The 20,549-nt window shown below is 43.7% G+C and overlaps 1 protein-coding gene across 1 annotated transcript in view; it reads right to left on the bottom strand.

Annotated features, from left to right (window-relative positions):
• Positions 1-9,192, bottom strand: part of GALR3 (galanin receptor 3) — a 114,133-nt gene extending 104,941 nt beyond the window's left edge. The window contains exon 1 of the mRNA XM_069231387.1: positions 8,740-9,192. The gene's annotated coding sequence lies outside the window, so the exon portion shown is untranslated. The remainder of the gene's footprint in view (positions 1-8,739) is intronic.
• Positions 9,193-20,549: the final 11,357 nt, after the last annotated feature.

Genomic DNA, 20,549 nt, shown 5'->3' with positions numbered 1-20,549 from the left:
GGTGGAGAGAAGACATCTAAGTTCCAGGTCAGGATCATTCATTACAAAGAAAAAGAAAAAGTACACTGTTCCGACGAGTGTATAACGTGTAGGTCGAAGAGACTACTACCCCAATTAGACCCATAATTTTGGTATGCTGGGGTTAGCAGCATCCATGTGTTTCCAAGGAGCCCATTGCTTTTTTGTAGGAGGGTCATCATTTAGAGTGGGATAGTTTCCTCAATTGCAAGAGATAGGTACAATTGGGTTCCACATTAGAGGAGTATTCACACCTTCTTAGTGAGGACGAGGTCCACTTAGGTCCTGAGGAATCGCTGTTTGATCCTTAGGGACATTTTTTAGTGAGAAACATGCTGACCACAATATTTGGAATGTAGACTAGCAGTCACATCCATTACCAGTATTTTCCCTCCTTCTGTGCATGGAAAGGAGTTGTTACTTTTGCACTTGGGGGGAATGAGGCTATTACACATGAGTTGTCCGCCTTTATTTGGTTCTAATTTTGGCATAGGTTCCTACCCATACCACCATTAAAGATTTTCTTGTTTGGGACCTATAGCCAATTTCAGTATCACACTACCCAGTCCTCTTTTTCGCTTCATCCCCTTTGGCATAAACAATCAAAAGATCTCCAGCAAAGAGCCCTATTGGGGGCCCGTCAAGCATTGCAGTGCCGGCCTGAAAAGGAGCAATGCTCAATGATGAAGCATGTCACCTATGGGTAAGGGCAATTGCTATTAATTAACTCAAGGTTTGACCGGTGTCTCCACACCCACTTAGTCGTGTGGAATCATAACTTTCAGAACATTGCACTTTTTTACTTTGTAGTTACGAATCTGGGGGGGTGTACACTGGGCCAACTAAATCCTCCCCCTCCCCTACTTTTCCTTTCTTGATGGAACCATTCATTGCCAATATCCTTTTAATGTTAGGGTCAAAATCGGAGGCAAGGCCCTGCAAGGAAAACTGAAGGATGTCAGGAGAACGAAAGACGGCCTACTAAACACAGGAGATTGCTGAAGCATTCATGTGAGAAGTGCCACCCTGTGGTGTCATCAACCCAACTACCTGGTAGCTAGCAGCAGAATGTGTGTGCGCACCTAGTTTCCTCACCCTTTTAGGTTGCTGCACCTGTCTTGAGGAAAAAGCCAAGTCATTGCGAGAGGAGTGCTATAAGTGTGCGACTAAATTAGGAGACTATCTACAAGAGGAGACCACAGCTGTGAAGGTAGGACAAAGAACTACCAATAAGATTGTGGGTCCCAGGGAGAGGCCAAGCTCTTGAACTGTGGCGAGCCCTTCATCCCTGAAATTGTCCTTTCGTGCCACCGTTTGCCCACAACAGTGCCTTCACCTTGCTTGGTTCTCCTGGCTTGCCTTAGGGTGTATTGAGGAATTGCTAGTGAAACTGTAAGCTTTCAAACACATCAACCACATCCAAAACTAGCGAGTGGATGCACAGATATATGGAGTTAAAATGATGCTTTCTGGGAGCCTTGTGAGCAAAGTTTCAGGTGAATAAATCACTTACTCTTTACTTGTGCCAACATGACACTTAACCCCTGTTACCTAAGCCTATGAACATTGATTTTTTTAATATGACAAAACCGTCGAAAGAGCCAATAGGTAGCGACTTACTGTTTGTGAAAATCCTCTGTCAAAGTCTGTATGGAGGAGGTGGGTTTATTGTGTAAAATGTTTATTACATTGATAGAAATGTCACTAACTTATTTTACATATTCATTGGTAGTATTTAGCTGTGTGTAAAATACTTTTTAAAAAAAGCATAGGCAGCGTTATTGTTATTCAATTTCACTACCTAAGTGTCAAGTGTAAAGGAGTGTACTTGGTGCTCAAGTTTGTCCCACAGTAGGCTGCCACAAGACACCAGAGGTGAAAGGCTCTAAATTACAAACCTGAAGCCATGTAACCCCGAACCTCCCTGGGACCCACTCGATTAGTTTCTATAGCCAAACACAGAAATACACACTTAACATGCACATAAGCACAAAGACACACACAGGACTAACAGAGTGAACGTGAAAGATCACAAATTATCACAGAAAATAGCATTGACCATGGGGAACATGCACATCCAAAGGCAAATGACTAACTGAGCACATACAGGGGTCACATAAACTAATCAGAGAGTCAGACACTGACCACAAACAGAACTATAGCACAAACTCATAAAAAGAAATGTAGAGACGTATACAACAAACACACAGAGGGGACTAACCGAGTGCGCACAGAACCTCCCAACACGCCTCTCACAGAAGTAGACATCAATCATAACAGAAGCAGATTAGCTACAGTCACAGAAAATATTGAACATGCACAGAGATACACAATTAAGCACACAGAGAAGCTTTTTGTAAACCGCTAACAGTTATAGACATTGAAGAAAAACAGAACAGATGGGGCACAAACAAACATCGCTGAAACAAACAGAATCCTCAAACAGAGAACAGAATATGCACAGCTCACAACAAACCGATCATGCCTACACAAACTAATAAAAGAGAAACAGATTCACAGCAGATACAAAAAAAAACAGAAGAACATGCATTGACATACACAAAAGGACAAGCTGTATACACAGAAGCTAAAAAAATACAAATTACAGATTCACACTAAACATGCACCTAATGATAGGGAAGACAAACAGACTAACAAGTACACACAATAAGTAGCTCACAATTAAGGATCACGGAAAGAGACACAGAACAAAGGCACTGAAAAACAATACACACACAGGCATACACATAAGACTTGTAAATCATACACAGAAGCACACACTGACCAAAAACAGATTAACCGCGGTCACAGACATACACACAGAACATGTACAGAAACATGCAGAAGGACTTACTGAGCACACATAGACGTTCATATTAAACCACACATAGAAGTTCCTAAGAAACCATTCATAGAAAGACACTGAATGAAACAAAAAAAGCTAAACGAAAAAGAGACAGAAATACACAATGAACATACCAAGAAACATATGGAACACACCAAAGACAAGGATTAACTCAGCATAGACAGAAAGCTCACAATAAACCACTCTCACAAACACAGTCACTCCTCACACAAGCAACAAATGAAAATGCAGAAAAGATAATAAAATGCTCACAACCACCCTGACCTCACACACACACTGACCATTCAAAAATACAAACTAACCACACAAGATCAATAACTAAACACACACCAAAACATAAAATGTTCATAAAATCCACACTGACCAGCCCAAAACACATATCCTGAGCATCCTCGAAATACTCAATGGCAGCACACAGAAACACATATTATCCACTCTAAAATTTACAGTACCCAAAAAAGCTTTCACAACACACACAAGAAACACAATAACTATACACACCTACTAAGGAAAAGTAAATAATGATTTGCATTTAAAGTCATCAATGACACAAATCATTCACTTATAGACAATTTTCGTGATTCAGCATTGAACAAACCACTGTTTAGCATGCCTACACAGTCACTGCTTAGTTTTGGGGAAAAACGCAGGGACCCAAACATGTTTTACGAGTCTCAGCATCCCCTGTCAAATACTGGAACTGTTAATACGAAGTCTTTCTCTCCTTGATTGTACATCATGCTTCTGTGTTCAACCACCCAATGATTCCTGTCTCTTTACTTCACTCTTTCAGGTTCTTTATTAGGTGTGACTTCACGGTGCTTGACCTATTCTTTCCAGTTCATGAAAATATGCATAGAATGATGGTCTATGGCTCCACCTGGGGAAAGTTTTCTTTCTGACTTCATGTTGTTGGCTGTTTTGTGTATCCTGCCACATAAAATGAAGTGCTTGCATTGGAAAGCGTCAGGGACTATTTTACAAGTGAAAAGTAGTTTCAATCATCACAGTGTTTCTCACATACAGTTCTTTATCTGCTATATGTATTTATACAGAAAGGAACCTTTTGCCACTTTTATTCTCAGAAATGGCAGACCAATAGGTCTGAATTTAATGTGCTTATCAGCCTTCCTGCATGCAACACGAGCAAACAGCATCTGTGCATGCCTTCACTTGACTGCGTTACCACATAAAAACTAGACCTATTGGCTTTGCCGACGCTTGTTCGCCCCTGCATTCTCTCTTTAACACTGTTTTACTATCTATTCTCTTGCTCATCCTTTCTCATGTTCGAGTGAACATCTGAATAAAAAAGTAATCTCAGACACCCTCAAAAAAATGAGTGCCGATGCCAACCATCAGCACAAGGCACTGGTAAAAGTACAGTCTCGTTCGAGCAATACAATGTTTCCTCACTGCAGGGACTATCGACCTTTGGTTTTGCGGCGCGGATCAGAATGACTTGCAGCACAACGTGAGTCAGCGGAGCACATAAAAGACAACTCTTAAATTACTCCTGCCACCCTGGTGTTCTGCCCTTTCCTCTGCAGGGGGCAGCAGCACGGCTGGTAGCTTGAAATGAGCCCTTCGGATTGCGTCTGTTTGTCAATTCCCTGGTTTCTTGCCAGCACTCCGATCGCTGCGTAAATGTAGGGCATGCTGGGTAGGCAAATAGCCCTGCGCTAGGATACAACAAAACTCCCAGAAGCGCTCCTCTCGTCTGACAAACCTCCTTCAGATCTCTGGGACGCGCTGCAGCTGGGAAGCAGGCGCTCTGCATCCCATTCCCAGGGCCCCTTGGTACTGAAGGCACTTGCTGCAGAGGACATCTCCAGTAAAGCCGAGCACCCATCATTCAGGACACATCCAGAACTCGCTCATATTCACACACACACACAGACCCGACTGAAGATGAAAACAGGCACATGCGGCAAAACACGCTGACCACACACACAAAGACCCGAGTGAAAATAAAGAAAGGCGCCCACTGACCACATGCAACAACACACCCACTCAGAGAACCGGCTGAAGATAAAAGCAGGCACACACTGACCACCTGTAGCAACATACTGACCACACACTCAAAGACCCGACTGACAATAAATAAGGAGCCCGTTTAATATGGGTGTTTGGGGCCTCTTATATACCACATGGGAGATTTATATGGGAGAATTATAATCACAAGGGAGAATTATAATATGCAATTACAAGCTGCATAACCAGGGCCTCTGGAAGTATGCAGCAGTGGAGTACCATATGATGAGGCAGGGTTGACTAATTATGTGGCATAATGCAGCATATTCCGTGATTGCATTATATCACTGTTTTTTTTTTTTCATTTCAACACACGGATTAAGCTTTCACCTCATTAGTGCCAGTTTAACGCCTGAATTCAACACTCAGTAATGGAAGGTGTCCAGAGGTCTGCCACTACACGCAACATTTTTAGTAAGTTTTCATCTGTCTGACATAGGAACAAATGCACTTTGTTGAAATGTGCAAACCATACAGCACATGGTAAATTATGTGGCATGTGGGATAAGTCAATGACTATGCAAAAAATAAAACACAGCCACTGAATAATATAATTCCAGTGGCCCGGACCATACCATAAAAACTAATAAAAACAGCTAAAGACATAATTACCAAGCCCTTACTCACAAGTCCAGTATGAGCACCTAAGCTGGGAGACCGCATTATCGGAATTGTGACAGTCTGCGGACAACCTCTAACCTCCCTCCATCACTGAGAAGGGCATCAAAGGAACTGGGCTCCTTTAGGTTGAAAGTGATGACATGCCATAATGAATTATAGAAAACACCAAATCACACAGAAACATGCAATTACTTTCCACAGACACACTGACCACAAAGAAAGGTATACCAAATCCACATCTACAAACATCCACCACTGGACAAACTGATCACCACACGACCACCTCGTGAAATACACATTAACAATACCCACAAACTGACACCAGGCAGAAACACACAGACATCAGGCACATAGGCATACACAGCACGGATCACACACACACACACACACACACACACACAGATAGATCAAAATCAAACACATTCCATTATCAAGAACCACACACAGCAACACACGCTACCACTTACCCCCTCACCACACACACAGAAACTCAAACTGTTTTTACACTGACCACACCCAGAAACACAGACTGCCTTTTACCCTCTCTCTACACATAAAGAAACGCGCAATGATCATAAACATATGTAAATCACTATCATGCAGAAGCGGGCACTGACCATCTAGGGCGACCACATATAGAAGCTCCTATTAACCCCTGAAAAGACAAATCATAATTGATAAACCTACCTGCAAAGAGGAAGACATATTGACCACTGAAAATGACTGACTGAACATAGACACATACTCATATGCACTAATCACGAACAGGAAGACACAGTGACCTCATTGCTAACCACACCATTCACCTGCACAGTTACAGGCACACACATGCACAAAAGCCCACAATGATCTCACACAGAAATGTGTGCTGACTACACCTAACAAGTATTGCAAAGTTAATAGGTTTGTGTTGGCTGCCAACCTTTGGCTTTGCCAATGGTTATTTTGTTTGTGAATGTTTTCTGTACGAAGACACATGTCACACAAGTACCCTGGTAGCAGTGTTGGGAGAACGGCTGATGCCAGGGTTAAGTAAAACAATTTCTAAAATCCAAAATATACACTTTTATTAATATATATATATCATTGCACTAGTAGTTCCTGGGATGAAGGTGACTACTTATGTAGATGTCCACTTTGCAAAAGCAGAATTCCCTCATTTTAGGCAGTTAAATGAACTGCTGAAGTATAAGGACCCTGTGCCCCTTGCTGCGGTGGGCAGAGCAAAATATGAACGACATTCTAGAAGACCAATGGATGAGGAGGGCTGACTTAATCAATCAATCAATCAATAAATAAATTTATAAAGCACGCTATGTACCCGTTAGGGTTTCAAGGCGCTGAGTGGGGGGGGGGGGGCTGCTGCTATCGGTCGAAGAGCCATGTCTTGAGGAGTCTCCTGAAGGTGAGGAGGTCCTGGGTCTGGCGCAGGGGGGTCGGGAGTGAGTTCCAGGTCTTGGCGGCGAGGTAGGAGAAGGATCTGCCGCCGGAGGTCTTGCGTTGGATTCGGGGAACGATGGCGAGGGAGAGGTTGGCAGAGCGGAGTTGGTGGGAGGGGACGTAGAAGTTGAGTCTGTAGTTCAGGTAGCAATGCAATATATGTATACATATTTATATATCGTCTTGGTTAACTCCAGACCTAAAAATATATATTAAAGTGAGAAGCACACACACAAAACACACTCTATACACAAGCACAGCAACAAGGCACAGTCACCACACAGCAAAGGATACACTGACAACACACAGTGACTACGACAGCTGACCGGACACTGACTATGCACAGACACACACGGGACACAAACAAACACTCTTCTTTCTCTTGTTCTTCCTGCGCCTGTGCAGTATTGTAAACTCTGCACTGCTTCCTTGTCAAAAGACCTTAAAAACTGAGGAAGACTGAAGATGAAAAGGGTGTAACCACATTTACTTTGAAATATTCAGTAAGTGGAGCTCGAATTTGTTCAACAAAGAGTGAAGGGTCAAGTGTTCATCGCGTTCCAGTACTGGGCTCCCTCAACTCCAGAACCTCTTATTATCATAAAATGATCTGAAAAGGTTCCTCCTGTCTGTTCACCCTCGAGGGGGCCCTTGCTCTTTATCACTGGAAGACACTAGAGTATGGACACTTGAACAGGGATTATACCGGGGGGCGGGGTCTGTACATCCGGGGTCTGAGTTGTCCAGCTGTCTGCTATGTCTAGATTGCGTGATTCTTTTAATTTGTTCTTTTGCAAGCAGTAAATAGGCAAACAGACTACAAACAGGAACACAACCGGATCACACACAGAAATGCACACTGACCACATGCAGATACACACTCTGGCTCCATTTAGAAATAGTCTGAACAAAAAGAAATACATTCCCACCCGAAACACACGGATGCACAGACCCAGTAGGCATACCCAAAAACACCCAGAAATGCACAATGACAAGAGTCACAGAAAAAGGGATACCCAGATACCCACACACTAATCACCACAGAAGCACTAAATGTTATCACACATGGACCACTCATGCTGTTCAGACACATACACAGACAACATAAGCACACACTGGCACCTAACGTGTTCACAGTAACCGCAAAGAGCTCACACGTAGCACACACAGTTACAAACAATCAATCAAAAAAATATTAACCGGACACACACAGAAACAAATATTGAGCGCACAAAGACCCACCGTGACCAGATATGCTATGATCATATACAAACACTGACAGCACATTAAACCACCCCTGACAGTCATAAAAATAAGTACACTGACACACAATGTAAACAGAAACTGACAGTGACCTCACATACACCCAGCGCTCACAATGCAGACTAGCTGCACAGTGAACCCCGCTCTGGCTACAACCAGACACTAACTGATCATACAAACCCCAGCCCGGGACGTAGCTAGTGTGCCATGGGCGCTAGTGCAACGAGGTTAGGCATACGCTACACACTGACATCGTGAAATGTTCCCACATTAACACATGCTACATACATGACACCGTGCATGTTAGTACAATGTAAACATGAACAGGCCCACATCTCAAATGCACACTACGTAGATATAAATACACACTGGCAAACCACGTACTCAGGATATGTACATACAAACTCACATGCATGCAGGGGGCAAATCCAGCAACACATACCAACACACACATTATCCTGGCAGGCGCTAGAATCCACGGTGGTGCTGGATCCTACCTGGACAGGTAGATCTTCAGGTGTCATGGTCGGAGGAGCGGCGGCGTCCATCCGACAGACGCTGCGAGGCGAGGCGTCAAGAGACAAGGCACTGGGTCATGAGGCACCTGTGGGTGAAGCGGGAACTTGCGAGGCACGAGCCGTGCGCCTCGGGAGGCGCGAGCCGTGCGCTGAGAGCAGCCGCGCACAGCGCGTGGCAGCAGGTGCAGCAGTCGGGCGCCCCGGGACCCAGGCAGCGCGCGCCCCGTCACATGGGCGAGCTCCCCGCCTCATTCACACCGCAAGGTGTTGCCTCTCCGGTTCAGCGTTCCCCTGCTTTCTAGCTAGCTCTGCACGCCACACATTCCCGTACATGCCTTCAGGCGAACCCCTCCCCTCCCGCCTACCTCTTATGTTCGCAGCGCGAGAGACCTCGTCTCTACATTTCCATCTCTAATTGCCTACACACAATCTGCGTTACTAATACATGACCCTGAGCTCCGTCTCTTTTTTCTTCCTATCCCTCCCCCTTTCCAGTTCTGGCTCCCCCCGCCCGTTAATTCTCACCCCCTCCCCCGCTCTCTGCCCCCACACTGCGCGGAGTTTATCACATCTGCAGCCCATGGCTCGCTCATACATGACACCCCAGTAATCCTCATTAGAGCTCTGGAGGGAGAGAAACAAACCGGAGCCGGCAAACAAACACAGCACAGCGGGCTGTGGAGGAATAAAAGGCATCCCCCGGGACTTCTGTATTCAATGGTATCACTGCACGGCCTGCGGAGCCGCTCAAGGCACGTCTGTCCTTACATCTCACTGCACACGATAAAGTGTCATTCAAGGCATGTCTATACTTACGCCAACACTTCATAGGCTACAGACCATCTCAGGGCATGTCTGTCCTTGCATCTCACTGCGCCAGTGCACGGGATACAATGCACTGCAAGGCAGGTCTATCCTTGTGCCTCACTGCATCACTACGGCATCCACAGCGTCTCAAGGCATGTATATTTTTTGCATCTGGCTGCACCTGTGCACGAGATGCACTTCATCAATGCACAGGCTACAGAGCATCTCGAGGCATGCCTATCCTTGCCCCGTAGTGGACCATTGCATAGGATAACAAGCATCTCCAGGCACCTGTATTCTGTCACTGTATAATTATATGGTATACTTAACATCCACATTAATTCTGTCCCTCCATCTCACTGTGTCACTGTACAAGCTAAAGTGTATTTCTAGGCACTTCCATCATACCCCAGGTTATCACTGCACTGTGTAAAGAGTACCTGCAGGCAGCTCTATCCTTGCTCCAGACTGTATCACTGCATAGGATACCTAGCATCTCCATGCATTTCTATTCTTGCATCTCATTGTATCACTGTAAGGTATACATAACATCCACAGGTACTCTGCCATCCACCTCACTGTATAAATGTACAGGATAACAAGTATCTCCAGGTATTTCAGTTCTCTCACTGTATGAGTGAAAAGAATATAAGGGATAAAGTAACCCTGCCACACACTATAAAGGTACTGAAAGTCACAGAGGAGTTCCATAACCATATAGAGTAAATAAGCCAAAGGCCAAACATCTTTATAAGGTTATGGAACTACGAGGTGACTTGAAATATCCTTTTGTGCACCAGGGTGTACTTTATTCCATCTACATGCTCACACAATCACCTTTCCCACAAATCACTTAAAACCTTGCTGTGTAGCTCTCTAATATGAAAGAGTGAGCATGTTTGCAAATGTGAATATTAGAAATAGAGCCTCTAGTGCAAACTTAAACGGATCCAAAAAACTGTTCAATATTAAATACAGTTCAATACAAGTCCGTTTTTAAACTGCAGAAGCTCGGGACATGTAGAAACATGCAGAAAGATGCTAGTTTTTCTCTACCTAACGAGTGCAAACAATAAACATTCGCTCATCTTGTCACTGTACGCTATTAAAATAGAGTAGAAGAAAGAAAAACAATGTTTTGTATGTTGCTTTAAACAGCTGCTTTAATTATTATGCTCCATGACCTGTCTTTCACCTAGGCTGCTGGCTCTGGCAACAGGCATTTTGACATCAGAACGTGAATGTAATAACCTTATAATAGTCAAGTTCCGACACTTTTTCTTTATCGGTGAGTTGGTACGTCGCAAGTTGTCGATTATAAAGAAATCGGTGACTATACAAGGATTACAGAATCCCATGTATTATAAAAATTATAAAGAACAGCTCCACCCTACCTCAAGGCATTACTACACAAGATAAAGGGCATCTCCAGGCATTTCCATCCCTCTATCTGAACATATCACTGCACAGGTTACACAATATTCCAGGGTAGTTCTAGTTCATCTCGCTGTATCACTGCCCAACAAAAGAGCTCCATAGGCATTTCAACCTTTGCATCTAATTGTATCGATGTGCAGGATTTAGAACAGTAAAAGGCCTTTCCAATCTATTTGACCGCATCACTGTCCAGGATAAAGAGTATCCACAGGCATTTCCATTCTCTCACTGTATCTCAGCACGGGTCAAATTGATTCCCAAGGTATTTCTATTCCTATGACTTTCACTGCACAGGATAAATTGTCTCTCCAGGCACTACTGTCCAACCTCACAGTATCACTGCATCCAGGGCACAAGTCCTAAAAAAAAACAGGAGTGGGTGGACTAACCAAGTTAGGCAGTATGCTAGTGGCTTCATGGCATGTGACATCACAGCACGTGACATCACAGAGCGTGACATCGCATGAAGCATCACAGGAAGTGGCATCACAACCCATGACCTCACAGGAAGTGACATCAGTTCTTAAAACTTCACACATATGTTTAGCAGGTCTATCATGAGTACATTTAAGCCCATTACAATATTTACTAAATAAGATAATGCATCAGAGATGTGACAAAAAAGAGACACAACCCCAACGCAAAATCTGGACCTTAACTTTTACATTTATTTTTTAAAACTCTGCCACAAAGAAATTGGCAACGAGGAGAAATGTGACAGTAAATCTGTACTGCTTCATTGCTTTCTTTGGTTGCAAAGTCTGCATTTTTAAAATAGCTTTTGGGGTTAAGAAATCTGCTGCATAGATCTTTGTGTGCCCAGTAAATCCCAGTGAACAATAATGAGGGTGATATCACTCTGGAAGTTAATGCACTTGTTGGAGACATCTGAGGTTTTTGTCTAGTCCCAGTTTTGATATGTAATATGTTTCCTGCAAAGCATATCATGTGACACGTAGAAGACATATTTTTGTTTAATTTAGATGGGTAGATGGATTACAGCTTTTAACACAAAGATCCTTATGTTACCGGTAATTCATAAATTATAATCCTTCTAATATAGCACAATGAGCTATAAAGGACATGGACTCCTCCTGCACCTTGTAACTCTCGCTGTCTTATGTAACACATCTTGTACATTAATTTACACATATATGATTTATTGTCAATGCATATTGTGTATGTGTGATATAAGGCGCCCGACAATCTGGACTGGGATGAGTAGCACTATAAAAGAAATAAAACAAAATAGTGATATTTAAAACGTTGTTTGTGTAAATAGTGGGACAGGCCAACACATCTGACATTCTTACAGTGCATGCATATGTCTTTTATACAGGGACTGAACAAAGTCAAAAACATTCCTCTCTTAACTACCAGTGAAGTAATAAGCTGTGATCTTTTGTTTCCCCCCCATTGCATTTGCAGCTAGGTGTGAGTTTCCAGACAGCTCTCTGCCCAGGATACTCCAACAAAAGGAGGCTTGGTGGCTGCCTGACTGCAATATGTGTTTTGGGCTCAGCTGCTATTAAAAAAAAAGTCCCCCTTCGCCTGCAATTTGGTGTCAAAATGAAAGCAAACAATGTGCAGGCACTGCTGAATGTGTCCCGGTGTCTGAAAATTACACCTGGATGAGTTCAACATATTTCTTTGAGGCCCAACGTCTTGGCAGGGGACATGGTGTTCACTCTGTGAAAAGAGTAGGTAGACGCCAGCTACCTGTGTGTACTCTCGACAGGTGTCCTGACTGCATGGAATAATGAGCTTCTCCAGTCATTCTATTATTCTTTCTTTCTGTATCACTATACACAATAAACAGCATCTCCAGGCATTTCTATCCTTTAATCTCACTGCATCATTGCATGAGCTAAAGAGCATCTCTGGGCATTTTTGTCCTTCCATCCCGATTGTATCACTGCACAAGATACAGAACACCTCCGGGCGTTTCGATCCTCCTGTCTGACTTTATCACTGCACAAGCTAACGACCATCTCCTGGCATTTCTAAACATCCGTTTGACTGTCTCACTGCAGCAGCTAGAGAGCACCTCCGGTTGGTTGTATCCTCCTGTCTGACTGTATCACTGCACGAGCTAAAGAGTATCTAGGGCATTTCTAACCTCCTGTTTGACTGAATCACTGAACAAGATAACGAGCACCTCTGGGAATTTCTATCCTTCTGTCTGACTGTATCACTGCATGGGATAAAGAGCATCTCCTAGCATGTCTATCCTTCTGTCTGGCTGTATCACTGCATGGGATAAAGAGCATCTCCAGGCATTTCTATCCTTCTGTCTGACTGTATCGCTGATTGGGATAAAGAGCATCTCCTAGCATTTCTATCCTTCTGTCTTACTGTATCACTGCACAAGATAACGAGCACTTCTGGGCATTTCTATCCTTCTGTCTGACTGTATCACTGCACAAACTAAAGAGTATCTACGGGCATTCCTATCCTTCTGACTGACTGTATCACTGCACAGGCTACCCAGCATCCCCATGTATGTTTATTGCTCCATCCCACCATATCATGATACAGAACATTACAAGTAATCTCTGTCCATCTCACTGAATCACTGCACAGGTTAAAGAGCTTCCACGGGCAGCCATGCCCTTCTATATCACAAGGAATAAAGAAAAACTCTAATCCTGAAAAGAATACAGTGCACTGGGTGTTGGTGGAAAATGCAATCCCCAGGGACCCCTGTATTCATTAAGACCGTTATTGCACAGGATAAAGGGCATTTCTATCCTTCCATCTCAATGCATCCCTGCACGGGATAAAGAGCATCTCTAGGAATTTCTATCCTTCCAACTGACTGTATCACTGCAAAGGATAAATCCACAGACATTTCAAATTATCAATCTCACAGTATCAAGAACCTGGATAAAGAACATGCTTAGATATTTCTATTCTTATGTCTCACTATATTGCTGCATGGGATAAATAATGGACGGGTATTTCTATTCTTCCATCTCACTGTATCACTGCAAGGGACAGAGCTTCCACAGGCATCCTATGGTACCACTGTGCTGATACACTGCAGCATCCTTTTTATAGAACAGTGACAACTCCTTTTCACATAGGCCAGTCCATCACTCTGCCTACCTTTTAAGCTCTGCTAAAGAGGAGGAGAGATTCCACCAGCTGGACCCAAAAAGGGCGCTGTTCTACCTTGACCGTCCTCATGAGTTGCAGGGTAAAAATATCCATCCTCCCCTCTCTCTGAATCATTGCGTGGGATAAAAGCTTCTACAGAAATTTAGTTCCTGTGTAACTGCACGTGATAAGAAGTGTCTCAAGATATTTCTGTTGTTTCACCTCACTGTATTATTGCAAGGTATAAAGAGCGCATGGAGGCATTTCCATTCTTCCGTCTCACTGTATCACTTCACAGGTAGTCCGGGCCGGCTCTACTGTTTTTGGGCCCTTGCTCTAGGCAAGACTGCTGGTTTAGAGACAACAGCACTTTTGTTTGTAGGTGACAAAGCCAATCCTACAAGTCACAATTGCCTTCCCAACCCTCCCAGCTCACTAGCAGCACCTCACCAAAAACCCAAACAGTAAAAGGTAATTTTTGGCAGCCTTTACGCATGGACTCAGTGCGACATCTCAGGAAAGTCATGGGTAAACATAGATTAGCCTTTTCTCACATGAGCAATAACTCTCAATCACACACAGACAATGAAGGAGATGCAGTAAAGTTTTCAATAGGTTTTATTAGCAAAGCTGCAATCTACTGTAAAATGCATGAGCTGCAATAATTAGGATAATGAACAATAGAAGAAACAGAATTGTAAAAACGAAAGTCATGAATATAAAGTCCTCCACCATCTTCAACAACATGAGATGTGAAATAGGCCCCAATACCCTGGCAAAGCGAACCTCATCTCTACCGTAAGGAGCGCTAGGTGCGATAAACCTAATCTGCCAGTACCATGTCCATGAGAAGAGCCACCCAACCCTTGTCACCTTGGAACGAGGTCCCTAGATCACAAAGGCTTGGTCTGCATCAAGGTGACGTGTAGCATAGATAGCATTGATGGCATCTGGTAGGAATCCCTCTGATAACCTTGTCTGCGTGAGATGTATTTATACAGATCTAGTAGGACCCCGGACACAGGTATGTTCCCAAAAAATATAGATAAGAAGGCATGCTTGGGTAGCAATAATATAAACAATTCCCTCCAAAAGCACATTATGTTCCTGTCACACGTAAGTGGGAAAGGGACATGATGTGAATACCTACGTATATCACTTGTTTTTGACGCTGATAGTGACGCCTTCATAGGTGGCACTGATAACGTGAAATCAAAACATCTTCCTAATTATAAATGTAGCAGCCATCTTGGAAGAAATAGTTAAATAACTACACTAAAACAGAGCAGGCTAAGTAGGTTGAAGGTCACTAGGTGACGGGGGCCCAGGCCTGCAAGCGAAAAGGCTAAGCGATCTCCTGGTTCCCCATAAAATTAAATAGGATCTGCTACACTAGGGTGGTGCGATCGGTGCCCCCGCACCGGGTGCTGACTTCGGGTGGGGGTGTCGTATTTGCAGGTATATTCTGATTTTAAAAGCACCTGCTACAGCGTTCTTGCCTCAGCAATTTTCAGGCAACAATAAACGTGTAAAGATAACACTGGTGATTATTGTTTTGCCTGGAAAGAGATCAGAGTTTTCTTTAGTGGAAATTTTAAGGTAGCGCATAGGGTTAATATGCCTGCCGCAAAGAACGTGTACCACCATGTAGATCACAAAGTGGATATAATGCAAATAGGTCAGTGGGTTACTACTTTTGTTAGAGATGTTCTTTTGTTACTTGCAGTTTATACGTTAAAATCCTAATATAGAACAGTAAGCTATTAGCTGTCATCAAAGAACTGCATGCATTTAACAAGGTGTAGATTAGAGCATTATGCTTTTTTACCCAGTTTTTTATTACCCTAATCTTGCAAAAATTGTTCATTTGGATAGAAATTAATTGTTATTATTAAAGAGAATCCCCAACCATGGAGTTACATTTTAAATTCTGAGTTTGTGCTTCTCAAGACCAAGCACTCTTAAAGTATACAGGTTGTCAGTATGGATGACATGTGACTACTACACCTTGTAGTCCTCTGTCTTATGTATTATTTTTTATACACTGATTTACACACACTGATTGATTGTCCCTGTGTAACCTGTGTGCAATGAAACGTGCTCTGACACCCTACACTGTCATGAGTGGCGCTATAAAACTAATTAAAAGCATCTGAGAGACAGTGGTTATAGAGACTTGAGTTGCACTGTCAAAGAGTGGTAGTGAAGGAATCCGTGGTGGAGGGGGGTCATTTGGGAGTCCCAACAAACATTGTTGCACCAGTGCTAAGGCCGGCCCTGGGGGTAGTGAGCATCTGGAGAGTTGTATTCTTCTGGCTCACTGTATCACTGCACCGGGCAAAAACCATCCAAGGCATTTCCATTATTTCATCTCGCTGTACCAATGCATCTAGAGACACTTTTATTCTTCTGTCTCTCTGTATTTCTGTTTGCGGTATAAAAAAAAGTCAAACAGACTCATTGCCAGTGTGTGACTGCGGGGACAAAGAGCTTTCACAGGCATTTATTTTCTTCCCCGCTGTATCACTGACGGAACTACGAATATTCCAAGGCATTTTGCTGCATCTCCGTGTGAATGCACAAAATAAATTGCATCTCTAGGCATTTGTGTTCTTCTGTCTCAGTGTACCACTGAAGGGGGCAAAGAACACCCACAGGCATTTCTGTTGTTAATGTCTCACTGTTTCACTGCAGGGGACAATGAAAACCCAAAGCCATTTTTATTGTAATATTTCACTTGACCACTGCAGGGGACAAAGAACACCCACAGACATTTCTATTCTAATATTTCACTTGACCACTGCAGGGGACAAAGAACACCCACAGACATTTCTATTCTAATATTTTACTTGAACACTGCAGGGGACAAAGAACATCCACAGACATTTCTGTTGCAATGTCCCACTATACCACTGCAGGGAACAAAGGAAACCCGCAGGTATTTCTATTGTTACCATCTCACTTTGTCACTGCAGGGGACAAACAACACTCACACGCTTTCGGCTGCAATGTCTCACTGTACCAGTGTAAACTGAATGTGTGTGCTGTCCATTTAAATCTGAATGGTGCAGCAAATTGTGTTTTGCATAGTAAAAGGGATGACGGATTTTGGAAGGGCCTTGTTTATCTGCAGTTCTTCGTGGAAAAGCGCTCAGTGAATGCTTCTCCCTCGTCCCAGAGGTAGAAACAGAAGGACAAAAGGAGTCTCTCAATATCCACTTAAATTTTGGAACACCCGATTAGTCCTTTGCCTGCCTCGGCTGTCGAGGAGACATGGATCTGGATGTCTGGATCTGGTCTCTGCTTCACCTGGAGATGTCCCTCTCGGCACTAGCCTGTCTAGGCGCCCTATCTTCCTTCTCCTCCAGTTCCCTTTTGTGTCCTGGAGTGCACCTACTCGGAGTGTTTATCATGTTTTACTATGATTGACCCCAGAGACTACTGACTCTGTGATAGGGAACCGCATTTTACTCCTGATTAAGTTACATATTTGTGATGACTTGTATGTGATCACAATCAATCAATGGGAGAGACAGAGTTAAGAATTGTGGGTTTATTTCACCTACAATGTCAGTACATATAATAAAGTAAGTGAACCTCAAATAGGTACTGGAAAATTCGTTGGGGACTCCCCTGAAGACCCCCATCCATGTATTCAACTTCAAAAGCGGTATGTTTCCTCACTTAGGGTGATTTCGTGGTTAGCATCATCATAGGTTCCTCTTACACCCGAGTGTCACGTTCTCCAGGTGAAAGGACCTCCGTCCTGGAGGTACCCCGTTTGTTGATAACCCAGGTGTGATATGCAGGTGAATTCAAATTATCTCCAGCCCCAAGAAGGTATTGAATGAAAGAAAACATGGGGATGGGGATAAGGTTTAAAAAAAAGAGGCAAAGTGGTTAGAAAAAAATATTAATCCTACACATCTGGTGCATCAGTTTGATATGTTTCAGCCATCAATAGCCCAGACGGGTCAGCAGCTTTAGTCAGGACCAGGTGAATGATGTTTGAGTTAAAATTTTGAGAAACCTAGGTAAGTATTATTTAAAACTTACATGTTGTTCAAAGGGCTATTCCATTAGAACATGATCCAATGAGGCCCAGTCATGTAGCCTAAAAAAACAGAAAAGATACAACAGGATATAGAAAGAGTGAAGGCATCACACGATGTCGTCCATATAGAGAAACTCAAGTGTGCTAGAAAAACATTTAGAATAATGTTTTTTATAGTGTCTCTTTAATTACACTCTGTAAGCAAGCACCTATAGGAATATATTTTTATTGTTGAGATTAATAATGAATCCAGTCAATGCTGAAATAAGAAAGTCTCTTATTTGTTACATGTGGATTAGGACTGAAATGCTAGTATTATGGCTTAGGTCAATGAATATCATGAAATATATTCTGAAAAGAAATGGACTATAGCAAGCATGTCAGTTTTCTTAAAAATTTAGAGAGTGTTGCAACAACGCCAGATATCACTTCAGAGACATATCCATTAATCCAAATTCTTGCTAGGGGTGCTGTATAAAGAGTGTGCACTCATTGTTAAAAAAAAGTCACCCGCCCCTATGCAGCGTAGTACTGCCAGCATGAAGTGTCATTCCACAGAATTGAAGGGAACAAAGGACTTTGTCGCAGTCTTTTCGGCAGCGAGAAAGACTGCAACAGCACTCACCCCATGATCTATGTTTTGTATGGCACCAAATACCGTGTGAAGGTTCGACGTTAGGCTGCGACCTGGGATGAATCCTGATTGCTTTGGCTTTACCACGTTAGGCAGCAATGCAGCCAATCTATCTGCCAGGATTTTAGCATACATTTTGGTGTCCACATTGATTGGCGATAGTGGCCTCTAAGAGGAGCACTGTACAGGGGACTTACCTGGCTTGAGCAGCATAATAATTAGTGCTCCTCTCATAGAGGGTGGCATTTCCTTGGCACCTGCCATTTCCTCTTTCATTGTCATCAGGTGTGAGATTTAGCAAATCTTGATAAGTTTTATAGAAAGACACTGTGAGCCCATCCGGGCCCGCGGCCTTCCGTTAAGCCATATTTTTGAGGGCCCTGCATATCTCGACTGGTTGCACCAGTTCCATTAGATATTCTCTGTCAGTATTCGTCAATTAGGGCATGTTAATATGTGTCAGGAAGTCAGAGACTGCGTCTATATCTGGGGTGATCTTAGTTGTGTAAAGTGCTGCTTAATAGTCACAGAACAGATTTACAATCTTTACCAGGTCATTAATGAGGCCACCATTCTCATCCTGTACCGCTAGGATTGTGTCCCTCTCTCTACTGGGACGCATCATGCCTGCCAGTGTTGCGCCAGGAGGTTCCCCCTCCCCATACATGCAGGCAATCGCATACATCCCCATGTGTTGGACCTCCCGTTTTGTGCTGTGTCTGTAAATTCTCTTATCTTCTCATGAATAAAACCAGCAGTTGCTTGTCTGCTGTTATCAAGTGCTTCTTCTCCAGCTGCGCAATTTCCTGCTCCAACAGGGCCAGTCGGTTACGCAGTGATTTCAGGACCCCAGCCTGCTTAGCTATTGTAATTCCGTGGATGTAGACTGAACGTTTCCCACACCGTGCCAAAGCTAGAGACTGAGACAATATTCACCTGGAAGAATTCTTTGATAGTTTGGGCTAGGTCATTGCGGAACGTCGCATGAAGTAGAGAGTATGGTGGGAACTGTCACATGAATGGGGGGGCCCGACCTCAACCGCACGGGGGACCGGCGATTGATCTGAGTACGATCTGGGCCAGGGGTCCTGTGTGTGTGTTCTAGGGACCAGGCTCCTAGACACCAAAAAGAACTCGATGCGTGTGTGCAGATCATGCGCTGTTGAGTAGCGGGCCCCCCCCACACCTCCAGCCCCCCCAATCAGGATGTCTGTACCTCCAAATGTCCACCAAACCAATGTCTGCTGCAATAGTGGTCACTACTCTTGCCCCAGCGGCCCTGATCAATCTATTGCTGGGTCTAGTGTGCAATTAAAGTCTCCTCCCCAAATTTGGGACAGGCTCTCCCACACTGCCACTTTTGTGGCTAAGTCAAGATGAAATTGGGGTCATCATAGTTGTGGCCATAAATCCCAACTAGCAGAAAGGCGAGATCACCACTCCTGCAGCGGGCCACAATATATCTACCATATGGGTCTATTGCGAGCTCCTGTACGTGTATGCCTGAGTATTTAGCTGTCGATATCATTATTCCCCGAGCATGAGAAGTAAACCCAGCTGCCAAAAACTGACACTGCAATCTCTTGGAGGTAAGAACAGTGCTGCCTGGGGCTAGAAGTGTTTCCTGAAGTATGGACAGGTCAACTCCATGACGCTGAAGGTAGGCTACTACCTTTCGCACTTTCCTACCATCATTCAATCCTCTGACATTCCATGTTAATAGCTTCATAGTACTGGCCCCGGCCAGGGTGACGGTCT

This window comes from Pleurodeles waltl, chromosome 4_2 (genome assembly GCF_031143425.1).
Source record: "Pleurodeles waltl isolate 20211129_DDA chromosome 4_2, aPleWal1.hap1.20221129, whole genome shotgun sequence".
NCBI classification, from domain to species: Eukaryota; Metazoa; Chordata; class Amphibia; order Caudata; family Salamandridae; genus Pleurodeles; species Pleurodeles waltl.
Note: the sequence above shows the minus strand (reverse complement) of the source record. Positions and strands in the feature narration are given on the sequence as shown.